The sequence below is a fragment of the Myotis davidii genome, unplaced genomic scaffold (genome assembly GCF_000327345.1).
Source record: "Myotis davidii unplaced genomic scaffold, ASM32734v1 scaffold987, whole genome shotgun sequence".
Taxonomy (NCBI): Eukaryota; Metazoa; Chordata; class Mammalia; order Chiroptera; family Vespertilionidae; genus Myotis; species Myotis davidii.
In genome coordinates this window covers 164,106-178,496 of record NW_006297901.1, presented here as the reverse complement: position 1 = coordinate 178,496, position 14,391 = coordinate 164,106, and the positions used below count along the sequence as shown (strand labels likewise).

General features: G+C 42.2%; 1 long non-coding RNA gene across 1 annotated transcript in view; it reads right to left on the bottom strand.

The window, feature by feature from the left end:
• Positions 1-2,688: 2,688 nt before the first annotated feature.
• LOC107184670 overlaps positions 2,689-14,391 on the bottom strand; it is a 17,779-nt gene continuing 6,076 nt past the window's right edge. The window contains exons 2-3 of the long non-coding RNA XR_001515564.1: positions 9,374-9,380; positions 2,689-2,701 (exon numbers count right to left, since the gene is read on the bottom strand). This is a non-coding gene — a long non-coding RNA (uncharacterized LOC107184670). The remainder of the gene's footprint in view (positions 2,702-9,373; positions 9,381-14,391) is intronic.

The following is a 14,391-nucleotide window of genomic DNA, read 5'->3' as shown; positions in this document are numbered from 1 at the left end:
ACTGTGTGATGGGGAATGTTGAGGAAGGGACAGGGCCAGCCCGGAGCAGGTCTGCCTCAGATGGGGCTGTAGTGTGTGGGTCCTTGACTGTGTGCAGGAAGGATTTCGCAACACGAGTCCAGGTGGGTTTGCGAGTATGTGTATTAGTGCTGGGGTCAGTGAAACAAGGGGAGAACTTAGGGCAGAAGAAACAACAGGGAGAGCCTAGGCGGTGCTCTGCTTTGGCCTCTGGAAATGTTACACGAAAAGGTGAGCCTGGGTGGGGCTGCTTTAGCTCCCTGGGAAGTGAAGGTCATGGTGATAGAAATGAACCTGGGCACGGCTGCTTTTAGCTGGGAAGTGAGAGAAAAGGGGGCCTTGGAGACAGGATCAGGGGTGAGCCCGGGTTGAGCTGCTGCTGCCTGTTGCTCCCCTGGCTGCAAGTCTTGTGGGGACCCTTAGAAATGAAAACTTCATGCCTGGGAAGGGACAGGAGCGTGCTCTAGAGCAAGCTGCACTGAGTCTTTGTCCTGAGGGCTTTTTAATCCTTTTTTTTTTTTTTCATGCCAGGGAGAATCTTTAGAGGACGGTTTCAGTACACTATTCATTAGCTTTCCAGGTGCATTTTTAATATGCTGATGCATTGAAATGAGTGTATAGGGAGGGAAGTTTTGGATTATCCTTTGGTCTGTTTTACTTTTATCTTAGGTCTATCTGGCTTCAATGAGGTTTTTGTTATGTGTTCCCCAACATCATCTGTCCTTGGGTTCAGCTGGAACATGTGGCATTAACTGGGTCTTTGTTCTCCATTTTCCCAGGCCAGGGTGATGTAAGCTACTTATTCTCTGGCGAGGGAGGGGAGGTAGAAACCATTTGCTCTCAGGTGTCCTTGATTGGGGAAGATAAGGGCTTGCGATTCACAAGCTGCAAGCTGCCCAAACTGTTGGGCCTTGTTTAGTTTCCCTGTCTCAGTTTCCCCGTTCCACTTGCCCAGGGACTTTCCTAGCTCCTCATTGTCCTGCTGCAGTAATAATCTATGCCTTTGCACAATTTTTTATGTTTCAGGTCTCCTACCCACACTTTGTCACCTCTGATTTTCCTCCTTGCCAAAAAGTATTGTTTGATTTTATATTTATGAGTTATAGCTTTTATTTCACCCCTTTTTCAAAGCGATCTTTTTCCATCTGAGGCTCCATCTGCTGATTGATCCTGATTTCCCCATTGAACCCCCCCACCACACACACACACACTCTCAACCTTTTCCAATAGCATTTTGAACCATTTCATCCCATCTTTCATGTTTTTGCCATTACTTAGAGAATAGGTAAGCGTTGGCTCACGATAACTTTTAATAGCCTTCAGTGTCAACCCCAACTTCACTAGCAAGGAAGAGCTAAGGTGGCTCCATAGCAACCACCAATTTGCTTATTCTTTCCAAAGTTGGCACTTTGGTCTCTATGCTGGAGAATTATAGGAGAAATGTTTTAAGTGTTACTGTTCTTAAGACTGTTTTTTGAAAGTTTTCATTATATAGTGGAGACAATGAACCGGACTTGGTTCATTGAATGAGTCTCAACTGGATCACTTACTAGTTTTGTTGTCTTAGGCGCCTCATTTGACTCTTCAATCCTCAGCACTCAGCATTTAAACCGCATAGCACTGCCCAGCTTGTTGCTGTAGGGGGACTGTTTCTAGGGACGATTGAGCACTGTGTGAAGTGCTCCATAAATAGAAGGTAGTGTGTGTTCAGCCAAAGTAGAGCTAAGAATTATATACTCTGGTCATTCTCCGTCATTCTTAATACTTTAATTTCTATACTTCAGCATTTTTCAATTCTTTCTGCTCATAATTCTCAGTGCCATATCCCGTTTCTTTTTCTCAGTCTCTCCCCCCGAGTTCTCAGAAGCTAGTCCCTGCTTCAGGTTTCATTTAGCATTTTGCTAGTGCCCCGGCCAGGCAGTCCTCCAGCCCTGCCCAGGCATTCTTGGTGGACAGCACCTCAGACGTGGTGAAGGACATGACTTGGCCTGACGTTTCAGCTCTCCTTGCTCCCATTACTGGCCTTGAGTCCAGGCTTAGAATTGTGATGTGCTTTGGTCCGTGGGATCTCAACAGATGTGTGGAAGCAGAGCCTTGGAAGTTCTGTGTGTGACTGGGTTTGCTCTCCTGCCTTTCCATGCCATTTGAACGTGCCCAGATTAGGCTGCTGGTTTCAGGAGGAGGAAGAGGGGTCCCGCCACCCCAGGTGAAGCTAGTCTATATCACCCAATAACCAGCTGACCCTGGATATGTCAGCATTCCCTGCCAAGATAGTAGAGCCCCCTAACTGACACCCCAAGAATGTGAGCACAAACATTTATTGTTGTCTGCTTCTCAAGTTTTGTGGTTGTTTGCTACATACTTTAATTGCAGTAATAATAATAAAAAAATACCAGATATGACAGATGTCATACCCTTTGAGTCTATCTTTAAGAACAGTAGTCTCAGAGCTTATGATCCTGTAAAAGTTTCATAATTGGGAAAGCTGAAGTTTCATAATTAGTAGTGGTCTAGGGAGGTAATAACTAAAAGGCTATTAAATATATTTTATTTTTTAAAATATATTTTTATTTATTTCAAAGAGGAAAAGAGAGCTAGAGAGAGATAGAGATATCAACATTTTATTTTGATTTTGTTTAAATAAAATTTTATTGATTTCAGAGAGGGAGAGAGAGAGAGAAATCTCAAGGATGAGAGAGAATCATTGATTGTCTGCCTCCTGCACACCCCACACTGGGGATTGAGCCTGCAACTTGTGCATGTGTCCTGACCAGGAATGGAACTGTGTGAACTTCTTCCTGGTTCATAGGTCAATGCTCAACCACTGAGCCATGCTGGCCAAGCTTATTAAATATATTTTAAATGAACATATTCTTCAACATGAATAGCTTCCTATGGAGGGCACCCCATCTCTTGAATCACCTTTATCATTTATTAAGAAGAAATGACTGGGCATTGTGGTTTGCTGAGGCAGAATCTCATACAAGTGTTAATGCTATTCAGAACACATCACTTCAAAAGTTTTGTATGGAACTTCTTAGTCTAACATTGACTGTATTTTCGCTTTTATTTCCCTCTTTTCATTTTCAGCAAAATTCTTGTGTAACTCTGGCCTCTTTACAAATTATCACAGCACTTACAGACACATTTTTCCAGACCTGTTCTCTGGTCTGTGCATAATAAGTTAAACATGGATGATTTCTCTGTCCAGCATTCATAGACTCACTCATGTGGTCTACAGAAGGGGAGAGTAATGCATGGTTGCTAGTGGAAAGACAATATTTGAAGTACTAATGGATACTCACCTACCTCTATTGGCTTTTTAATCCCACGATTCTGCCCCACTTCACTATGTCAGAGACATGTCAGGCGGGCATTGCACATGGTGGGGCAGGGAGTTCATAGGACAGTGGAGGTTGTCAAGAGGACAGAAACATGTCAAATCCCTGACTTTTAAAGTTAAAAGTTTCAAGTTATCTTTTGATATTTTTCCTTTATCTCTCCTTTCTGTCCCCTCTCCCTCACTAGATAAAGATGCTCCCAGCTGAAGAGAGGGAAGGAAGTTGGAAACTGAAAAAAGAAAAACAGTCACTGGTTTTAGGGCAGAGTCCCCACTTTGGGCCAACTCCCAAGTAATGAGCCAAGCAATGGCAGAGCCTCTAAGACAGACCACTGGATTAAATGCACCAGTTGGGAGAGCCAGAGCTGGAGCAGACACTGCTACAGCGTACTAATATTTGGGCCCCATTCTCCTGGGCACATGGGCATTGTTGTTTTCCCTCTCCCTCAAAGAGCGCCATGATTTTGAGACTTTGCCAATAAACTGTTAATGGAAGTGGCATGGGTCTTTTATGTATTCAAGCATCTAATTGCTGGTGCTTCACTATCCAACCTGCTTCTTATCTTGTGTCTGGAAGAATGAGCCAACACATGAAAGACAGATATGTGGACAGTGTTCTGGACTTCTCATGGATTTTATTTGAGTAAGGAATGGCATTGTGTTGATCTTTCGGATTTATTTCTACAGCATAATCTACCCTGTCCTCAGTAGGTTAAGTGTTCTCTTTCCCATCTGGATGGCTAGAAGGGAGGGAAATTGTAAAGACTCTCATGCCATTCAGCAGTGGAGTAGAGAAGACCCCATGGGGTACCAGGGGTAGAGAGGGCTTGCTGACATATTCTAATTGCCTCATTGTCCCAGAGAGATGAGGGATAGTGACTGAACTTTCCTCATGTCCTGAACAAGGATGCATATTTTTGCAGAGAGAGAAATCTGGACATCCAGAAGGTCCTAAAGGTCATGACAGGGATGCAGCTATAGGTGGTGGCCTGGGTTATCCAGTCTGAACCAGAGGAGTGTAAGCTCATTTGGAGCATGACAGCACTAAAAACTAGATATTATGGTTGCCATGTATCAGCGGTGTCAGCTCTGGACAACCACAGAAATACTTCCTCACAGGGACTACCTTACTGTGGTGTGAACACTCCACATAGACCCAGCCCCAGAGAGAAGAGAGAAAGGGGAAAGTCCATGATTTGATTGAGTATAGTACTGACATAATTTAGAGAATACAGAAGTGGTTAACTTAAAATGTAAAAGTGATCAGATTCAATTTTCTACTAGGAAACATGAGGGATAGACTTTACTTCAGTTAGAAAGAGAAAGCTATATTTGCAAGTCTGAGCTCATGGCTATGAAAATCATACATATCTCATATCTTTGTGAAAGGACTGAACTGAGCAGAATTTGAAAAGAATGGAGATTTAATGAGTTTACAGAGGAATATAAAGCCATGCTATTTTACAACTTGGTTGTGGTTGTTGGAGGTGAGGAACTACTGTCTGCCTCACCCAATTAGAGGCCCCTGGGCTTCTTGGGAACCTGGACCTGACCACTACCTCTGGACACTGGACTGTACCTACCCAACTGTCCCTATGTGGTCACCCTCTGGGCTCAGGCAGGCCTCTGGCCAGGTGCTGGCTGCCTCACGGATAAAACCATGGGATCAGGCCACTTTGCCAAATGATTAATCTCTTCAGTCCATAACAGTGGACACTAATGTTCAAAGTGTCAAATTCTTTTGTTGGTTAGTGCTTTCTTATTGACATAGTCCTTCCCCACCCCCAATTTAAAATCCGCACATGAGATTAAGATACACACAGAGATACAGAACATCATTCATGTCATGCTACTCATTTGATAAGTACTCATTAGAAATAGAAAATTCAGTTGCAAATGCTCTTAGATTAACTGGTTAAAATCACCCTACAAATGCCAAGAATGTGGCAAAAAAGAAAAATAGCATGCCTAGGGTGGTGTAAAATCCCAAAAGGAGTCGAATCATGAACCAACTGTTTGTAGGCATATTAACATGGGGCCTTTATTAAATCTGCTTAACAACTTCATGGGGAAGATTTACGTACACCGATAGGTGAGAAAACTGAGATGCAGAGAATAATTTCTTCAATGTTATGTAACCAGGGAAATAATAGAACTATTTTTTTTGTTTTGTTTTTAATTGTTAAATCTGGGCTCTTTTTACTTATCACCTTTCTGCATAGACTTTATACCACCTCGTGTGGTGGTTTGGACTCCTTCCTGTTGTTGGTGCCCCTGATAGCTGAGATTGCTTTAGATAGACTTAGGAGAATATTATCTAAGTTTTTACTTTTTCTTGGCTGCACTGTGGTGTGTCAGGGGAGCTTTAGATGCTGGGTTCGGGAAACAAAATCTGCATTTCTGTTTGCTTACTAATAAGTCAGAGGTTGCTTACTAGTAAGTCAGAGGTTCCAGTGTACATTACAATCATGGAAAGCTTACAAACCCTCCTGATACCTGGGCCTGCTTTGGTCCAGTTACATTGGAATCCCTGGGGTTTGAGCCTGAGCATTTGAAAACGACCCCAGGTGATTCTAACCTGGTGCTGGCCTAAGAACCACTGGCTTAAGTTAACATTTCAACACGTTGAAAATTGGATTCTAACAAGAGAAAGCAATTAGCACAGGTGCTAAGTCGTGCTAAGCAATCTGTGATATCCAAACAAGCAATCATCAGTGGGAGGTAAAGAAACGAACTCTAATCAGTCCTTAAGAGGAACCTCTGGGATCCACACCTCAGGATGTTATTTCGGAATCTGAGAAATGAATGAGCTCTCAGTTTCAGTACTGGCATCGAAATATCTTATCATTTCAGATGTTTAAATGGACAGAGGGGAAGTGAAGGAGGAAACTCGTGGGGACTGCTGCTCTGGAAGTTTCCTATGCTTTCCCTTTGTGAAGCAGTGCGATCAGGAGTGCGCTGTCTGCATAGCAGCAGAGGTGTAGTCGGAGAGGAAGCCTCCTGTGCCCGGCACGTGCTCAGTGCTGGAGGCACAGTGAGGACCCGACATATATCACCGGTGACCTTAAAATAACGTGACTGATGCCACACAATACATTTAAATGACTCCCTAAAGTCGTGTGTTACAGGTAATCCTGGTAGGACACCCTCGATGCAAAGTGATTGTTACATACCTCAAACCATATTAAAAATTGTGGGAAAAAAATCTGCTATCATTTCCTGTCTGTTTCCCATATCTGTGCCTCCATTGAATACCAGCTCATTTCAGTTTTACCTTTTCAGTGTTACTACATTCATCCTCTTCTCTTTATCCTCAGTGTCTTCAGTTTACGCATTTCTTTCCTGGACTAAAGAAATGGACTTATACCTGCTTCTAGCCTTTTCTCATCTAGCCACTCCCAGGCCAGAGACACCTTAGGATGGCTCCCCAGTGTCTGCTGGAGAAGGTTCAGGAGCTAACACGTGGCATCGCCTCACCCTGCAGCTGTGCTTCTCAGACTACCCTCCTCGGGCAGCTCGTTAGAGATACGGAGTCTCAGAGGCTCTGCTTCATGCCAGTTGAAGAGAACCTGCATTTAACAAGATCCCTAGGTCATTATTGGTGCGTACAATCAAGTGTGGGAAGCACTTGTATGTCACAGGTCTTTCATGAGCTGGCTTCTGCCTGCTTTTCTTCCTTTCTTCCGGCCATTGTGAGTTCCAGAAACATCAAACGTACCTCGGAGGGACTGTCCTTTTCATCACTGTCCTCTTGGCAAATACCAGCTTGGTCTTTAAAGCTCTCTCTGGAGCACCTTCCTTTGTGAAGTTTTCCATGTCACTTCCCAGACAGTTAATCCTGCCCTCGTCTGACTACTTCTACTGTGCATGGAACACTCTCGTGTTGGAATTGCTTCTTTACCTGTTGCTTTTGTCCGCCCGCCTGGTAAGTGCCTGAAAGCAGGGCTCATGTGTCTCTCACCTCAGTTTCTCTGGTTTGCTGTATAGGGCCGGCCACTGGGCACTCAGTTAGCATTTCAAATTGATTGCTCAGAAGTTGGTGTGATAGTGGCCTTTACCTGCAGATGTAATTCTGCTTCAGCCTCTGGATGGTCATGTCTGAAGAGGAGGATTCTTAAACTCTCCCAGTCCTTTCATTTGCTTCAGTAAAAACCAGTGAGCATCCGTGTTTTTCCCATGTAATAGTGGTCCTTTTCATCCACAGTGCCTTTAATTTGGCCCAGCTTTCTGATCTGGGCTTCTCAGTCGGATCTCAGTTTTATAACTTGGAGTTGTAGGATGGCTCCAGCATCAACAGACACGTGGGGAACGGCCAGCCAGGGGTCGTGTCCTCACCGCCTTGGGGATGGCGGCTCACTGCCCCTTTCTTGCTACCCTTGGACACTGGATCCCTTGGTCAGGGTGCTTAGGGTTTCATCTGCCTACACACCCAACCTCCTGCTTTTTCTAAGATTCTCTGCCTGGTGTGTGAATTGTCTCTCCTTTTGCTCCCTCCATAAACTACCCAACTTATCCCAAAGATGGGGTTTAGCATATAAAAATAGCGGATGCCCAGTTAAAGTTAAATGAAGAATTTTTAAATATATATGTTGCAGATTTTGCATGGGATGTACTCATAACATAAAGAATGATTTGTTATTTATCTGAAATTCAACTTTAACTGGTCATTCGATGTTTTATGTGGCTACTCCCCCACAGGCTTAGTGTTTGTAAAACTCACACCCTTTATCCTCCCGGAAGTGAGGAAGTCGAATAGTTACCAATTTGAAGGAGAAAGGGAGAAATCCAAGCGGACACAGTCATATATTAAGATTTCTTGATATTATCCAGTCAGAATAACTATGTTGAGTGAAAAGCATGCAAAGGAAACTCTTTCGTGGTATATAGATACGCTGGTAATCTTTCAAGAGTAAGCTGTATTTTTAATGACGTTGTTGGTTTCAGTAGGGTTGGGAGGGAGTAGAGAAGCAGGTAAGAGGGAAAGTTATGGAGTCAACCTCTCGTCCCAATCCTGACTCCACCACCAGTTGTGTAGCATCAGCAGGTCACTTCTTTTTCTGGGCCTCTGTTTGCCTGATTTGTAAATAGAGGTAATAATTGTATCCACCAAACGGGTATTTTATGAGGATTAAATGTTATACTATCCCTACTACCCCACCACTAAATGGCTATCTCTGATCAGTGTGCAGAGCATGCCCACAGGAAGCCATCTGGGGCACACTTGTACATTTGAGAGGAATGGTATGGTTAGAGCAGGACTTTCTGTTTCTTGTCTTTCTCTTTTTTAGTTAAACCGGGGGTGGGGAACGTCACTTGGTCTGGCCCTGCCAAGGAAACCACAGGCAGGACTCAAAATTCAATAAATCCAGGAGGTCTTTTCATAGCACCATAAATTTATATTAAGTGAATTATATTAAGCAATTGATGTTATAAATATACAAATGGCCCTTGGCAGAAAAAAGGACCCCCACCCCTGATAAAGTATAGTTAACATACAATAAGGGTCTTTGGACACATGAGTGATATAAATGTTGCCCTCAGAGATTTGGAGAAAAACCCGCTGGTCTTCCCTAGCCCCGTGGATTGACACTGGCGTGAGTGTCGTGTAAGACAGTCTGCACAGAATTAGTGCTGTATTCCCTAGATCCAAGTGAATAGACTCTTCACATGTATTCAGGGGCTTGATCAAAATGGAATGGTGTTTTTAAGTGGGAATGATTTTGCTTTTTAAGAAGTGTACTGAGCACAGGGTGGAGGAAGTAGAGGAAATGACCCCAGGGCTCTATGGCTGTGTTAACCTTATGTTCTGAATAAATTTTTAAAAAGACAGATGTACTGACAAGGGAGTATGAATTTTAAATGCATGCTAAAATGTATTCATTTGAAAAATTTTAAAATTAAATTAGTAAGTCTCTTTTATTTAGAATTTTAGAAACTTAATCACATAAGTAGTCCTCCATACTTATAGAAGGCCATGAAGATAAATACAGTAGGGGGGAAAAATCTAATATAGACATAAGTGCTATAAATATTTTCTTATGGATATTTATGTGATGTTTTAAAAAACTAGTATATCTATATAGTATGTAAATAACTAGTAACCATGTATATATTACATATACATACATATGAAACCAGCAAGCTATCTTATATAATTTTTAGCTAATTCTATCATTTGGTCTTATAAATATGTTATTTTTATATGTAAAGGGTATTAATGCAGAAGAATATAGTACATGAATTCTGAAATTCATGGCTAATATACAGGTGAATTTGATCATCATATTTCAAATGATCTGCCTAATATTTTAACAAGTAAGAAAAACAGTAAATTTTTCACAAAATAGTATATCAGATGGCCATGGTTTAGTGATACTAAAAAGTAAAAGCAGCTATCATTACTTAATATTTTGTTAAATTTTAATACCCTGGCTCATTCATTTATTCACTTATTTAGTTATTTGATCAGTTTTTTAATTATCATTGGGGACATTATAGGCACTATAGCTCAATAGCGTAAAGAGATCAAAATCTAATGGGAATGGTAGATAATAAACACACATTAATATATAATTGAAATTGTGATAAGAAAAATAATGTGTTTCGATTATAGGTAATCTACTCTAGAGATTAGTGATCAGGCTTAGACATAATACAGAAATAAGAAGTGTCATACGTGCTGCTCAATATTCTATTTCTTACCAAAAACTGTTGAGGAAGGTTTTATTATATCTATTTTACAGGTGTAAACTCACCAAGTTATGACACCATAAAATGAACTTGTGATGTGGGAGAGCCTTTTGAAGTGTGTGCTTTGGCTGTTTGTACTGCTTACCCATTAGGGTCATTTCTGTCAGGGGGGTTTGTGTAATGCCAGAGCAGTCTGGAGGGATCCTTGGAGGTTGAAGTCCCCAGTTGTCCACAGTTAGTAGTGGCAGGCTCCATTCAATCTTCCTTGCCATCTTTTATATATTTATTTAGGATACTACACCTCTGTGAACTATTGACCTTAGGATGTATTTTAGAGTATTTGGAGCAATGGATACATGAATGTGCTTTAGGATCTTTCACAAACATGAGTTTGGGCAGATGAGCTTTTAGAAAGATTGGAAGAATGAAGTTCAAGGTCATTGGTGCTGCCAAGCAAGTACCTAGGACATGGTGACTACTATGTAGGGCAGATCCAAGTGCTTAAACAGTCAATGGGACAGCAGACAGAATCAAGATCCCACAGTGGGGTAAATAAATCCCCAAACAGGAATCTAAAGATGTGCACGTGAATAGGTGCTCATATCTTATTGGCTTAGAGATGGGTCTCAGAGCACATAGGACCAAGACTGTAATCTTTTCTGAAAACTGCCCATCTGCTTTAACACAGAAGTTTGAACAGTTGATGAGGGTCCAGTCTTTTGCTCTGTATTACATCATGATCATAGTGTATTTATATTAGACAGTTTCCAAAATGAGTATTTTTTATTGTCTACCATGGTTGTAAATAAAAAGGAAAACCAATCAATACTGTCTCTAATTGAATCATGTACAGTGGGGCCTTGACTTACGAGTTTAATTCGTTCCGAGACTGAGCTCGTTAAGGAGCTCATTAACTCAAATTACTCTATCAACTCAATGCAAAAAAACGGCGGAGAGACAGCTGGTATCTCAAAAAACTCGTTAGTTGGGACACTCGTAAGTCAAGACCCCACTGTATCTTCTTAAATCCCAGGGAGACAGAATAATTAATTGTAAAGGACTATTGGCTGTAAACCATCTAAATGTGGCAGGATATTTTTCTATCTGGGGAGGTTTGGGATATGTGGCTATGGATGACATGAGAAGAAGCTGCTGATACTTACTTTGGCCAGAACACTTACCCCTGTGGAGAAGGCTCCTCCATAGTAGAGGGCCATCCTGCTGCCATACTGAGGGCTGTCACAACTAGGTAATAGCCACCAGCCCCACCGGAATGGCTTACAGGCAACTGAGATACCTTCGTCTGATGCTGAAATGGTTAATTAAATCCTTAGGGTTGTGGTGGGGGACGGACAAGGGGCAGATGTGGGAGATGTCTTAGAAACCCTCTAAGCCAGTGGTTCTCAACCTTCCTAATGCCGCGACCCTTTAATACAGTTCCTCATGTTGTGGTGACCCCCAACCATAAAATTATTTTTGTTGCTACTTCATAACTGTAATTTTGCTACTGTTATGAATCCTAATGTAAATATCTGATATGCAGGATGTATTTTCACTGTTACAAATTGAACATAATTAAAGCATAGTGATTAATCACAAAAAAACAATATGTAATTATATATGTGTTTTCCGATGGTCTTAGGTGATCCCTGAGAAAAGGTCGTCCGACCCCCAAAGGGTCGCGACCCACAGGTTGAGAACCGCTGCTCTAAGCCTTCTTGCTTGTCAAGGGCGGGGAGGTGCCAATGGGATTTAGACTACAATTGGCCTTGAGAACTGAAAGACCTTTTATTGATACAGCCTGTAAGGCAATTTGAGGTTAGCTGGTAGAATTTACAGTGTCACAGTGATTTTGGACCCGGAGAAGTTAAAAAGGGAGCAAATTCCATCCCAGGTCACCTTTAAGTAGACATTATAAATCTTTAAGTACAAGTTACCTTTTTTCTCAGTAGGAGGCTGGTGAAGATGGCTAAGGTGACTCCCATTTATAAGGAACTGGTGTAAAAGATCCTGGCAGCTATTGTTTCTGGTAATCAGTTTCTTCTCTACTATCTTGAAATGACTTTCAAGGTGGTTCATAAACAGGCTTACAGTTATTTTATGGCTTGCAGTTTAATAGTGTCTCCCCCGCCTGAATTTTGTTCAAGATATTTTACCTCACCAACAGGGCTTAATTTATTGGCTCTATTAGACACAGATACCAAGTTAGAGAAAGCATTGAAGTGGGGGTTTTCTTACTACATAAAGTATACCTGCTGGATTTTTAAGCTCAAATCTGTTACCTTGCATTTGTCAAGAGCCAATTCTATATTTTTAAAGAAGAAATGAAATGTGTTTTATTCTAGTACCTAACCTAGTACCAGTATGTAGTAGTCATCCAATGAACATTTGTTTATTGACAGTTCATTTTAAAATATATTGGTTGCTTCCTCTGACCAAACATGTCTTACATCAGTGCCTGTACTTCTGTGGATGAATGAATAACTACTCAAAGTCATTATTGCCTATGGAGGAAATACCTATCCACAAATAATGGTAGAACTAAATGGAATAAAGTGAATGTGTGATGGTTAAAAACAAAGCTTAGTTGAAATGCTGAGGAAGGGAGAAACCAAGATGGCGGCATAGGTAAACACCGGAAATTACTGCCTCCCACAACAAATTCAAAAATACAACTAAAAGACAAAACAGACATCATCAAGAACTACAGGAAGGTTGGCTGAGTGGAAATTCTACAACTAGAAGAAAAGAGAAAAGCACACTGAGACTCAGAGTAGCTTCAGAAGTAAAGTGCAGATGTACGGAGGCGCACATGGAAAGGGCTGGCAACTGAGGACACGGTTGTCTTTTTCAACCATGTCCTCAGCAGGGAGTCTCAAGCTTCTGACTGCTCTAAACTCCAGTTCCAGGCGAGTCTCTGGGGACCCAGACTCACACAGGGAGAAACTGGACTGTTTGGCATTGGTTGGAACTCAAGGGCGGCTTTCTCTCAGAGGTGCTTGCAGTGATTACCTGGACACTGAGACATGGGGCCTCTTAGGGCAGGGTTGAGGAGCATCCATAGCTGTTTGCTCCACCCTGTTGATTCCCTGAGACTCCACCCCACCCAAGCTGCAGCAGAGCCTTTTGCATATGAAAGGCCTGGCCCTTTGCAATCTGAAAATTACCTAACAAACTGCAGCCGGGCCAGACAGACCCAGAACTTCCAAAAGAAGGCCCAAGGCCCCACAGCAGCTTGTATTGCTTCACAGCTGGGCCTGATCTGGGCACCTCCAAACCCCAAACAAGGAAGGGGAATCTGCAGATCTCTCCATAGCTCCTGCTGGGTAGCCTCAGGCAGAGGCTAAATTAGCACCGCCTTAGATCCAAGAGCCAGTGTACCCAGTGGTCAGAGTGGGACCATCCAGATTACAACTCCTCAGATCCATAAGGGACACACTCAGGGGGCAGACTCAGTGAGCACCAATGCCCCACTGAAGCAAGTCTTGCCCCTTAAGGGTGTCTTAAGCACAGAAGTTATCTCACTGTAGACACAGCTGATTCTCACAGCCAATTGGCCTGGAGGTCAATTCCTCCCAGTGATACCAACAGCAATCAAAGCTTAACTACAAGAAGACTGTGCACAAAGCCCACAAAGGGGTGCACCAAGAGTGTCCACTTCAGGTAATTGGGGAGGCTGAGCCACTGAGCCCTATAGGATATCTAGCATAGAAAGCCACACTATCAAACACAGGGAAGCATAAAAAATGTGGAGACAAAGAAACAGGTCACAAATGACAGAAATGGAGGAAAGCAAACCACTGGATATAGAGTTCAAAACCACATTTATAAAGTTTTTCAAGAATTTTCTAGAAACTGCTGATAAATTTAGTGAGACCCTCAAGAAATCTAGTGAGACCCTCTAGGATATGAAAAAAGACCACCTAGAAATTAAGCATACACTGACTGAAATAAAGAATATTATACAGAGTTCCAACTCCAGACTAGGGGATCCTGAGAATCAAGTCAAAGATTTGAAATACGAAGAAGCAAAAACCACCCAATTGGAAAAACAAGAGGAAAAAAGAATCCAAAAATATAAAGATAGTGTAAGGAGCCTCTGGGACAACTTCAAGCATACCAACATCTGAATTATGGGGGTGCCAGAAGAAGAGAGAGAGCAAGATATTAAAAACCTGTTTGAAGAAATAATGGCAGAAAACTTCCCCTACCTGATGAAAGAAATGGACTTACTGCTGGGGTCCAGCCCCAGCAGGTCCAGGGGTCCCCAAAGGTGTGGACAGAGTCAGCGAAGAAGGAATGACACGGAGACAGCGTTCAGTTGATCAGCAGCCTAGCCAGGT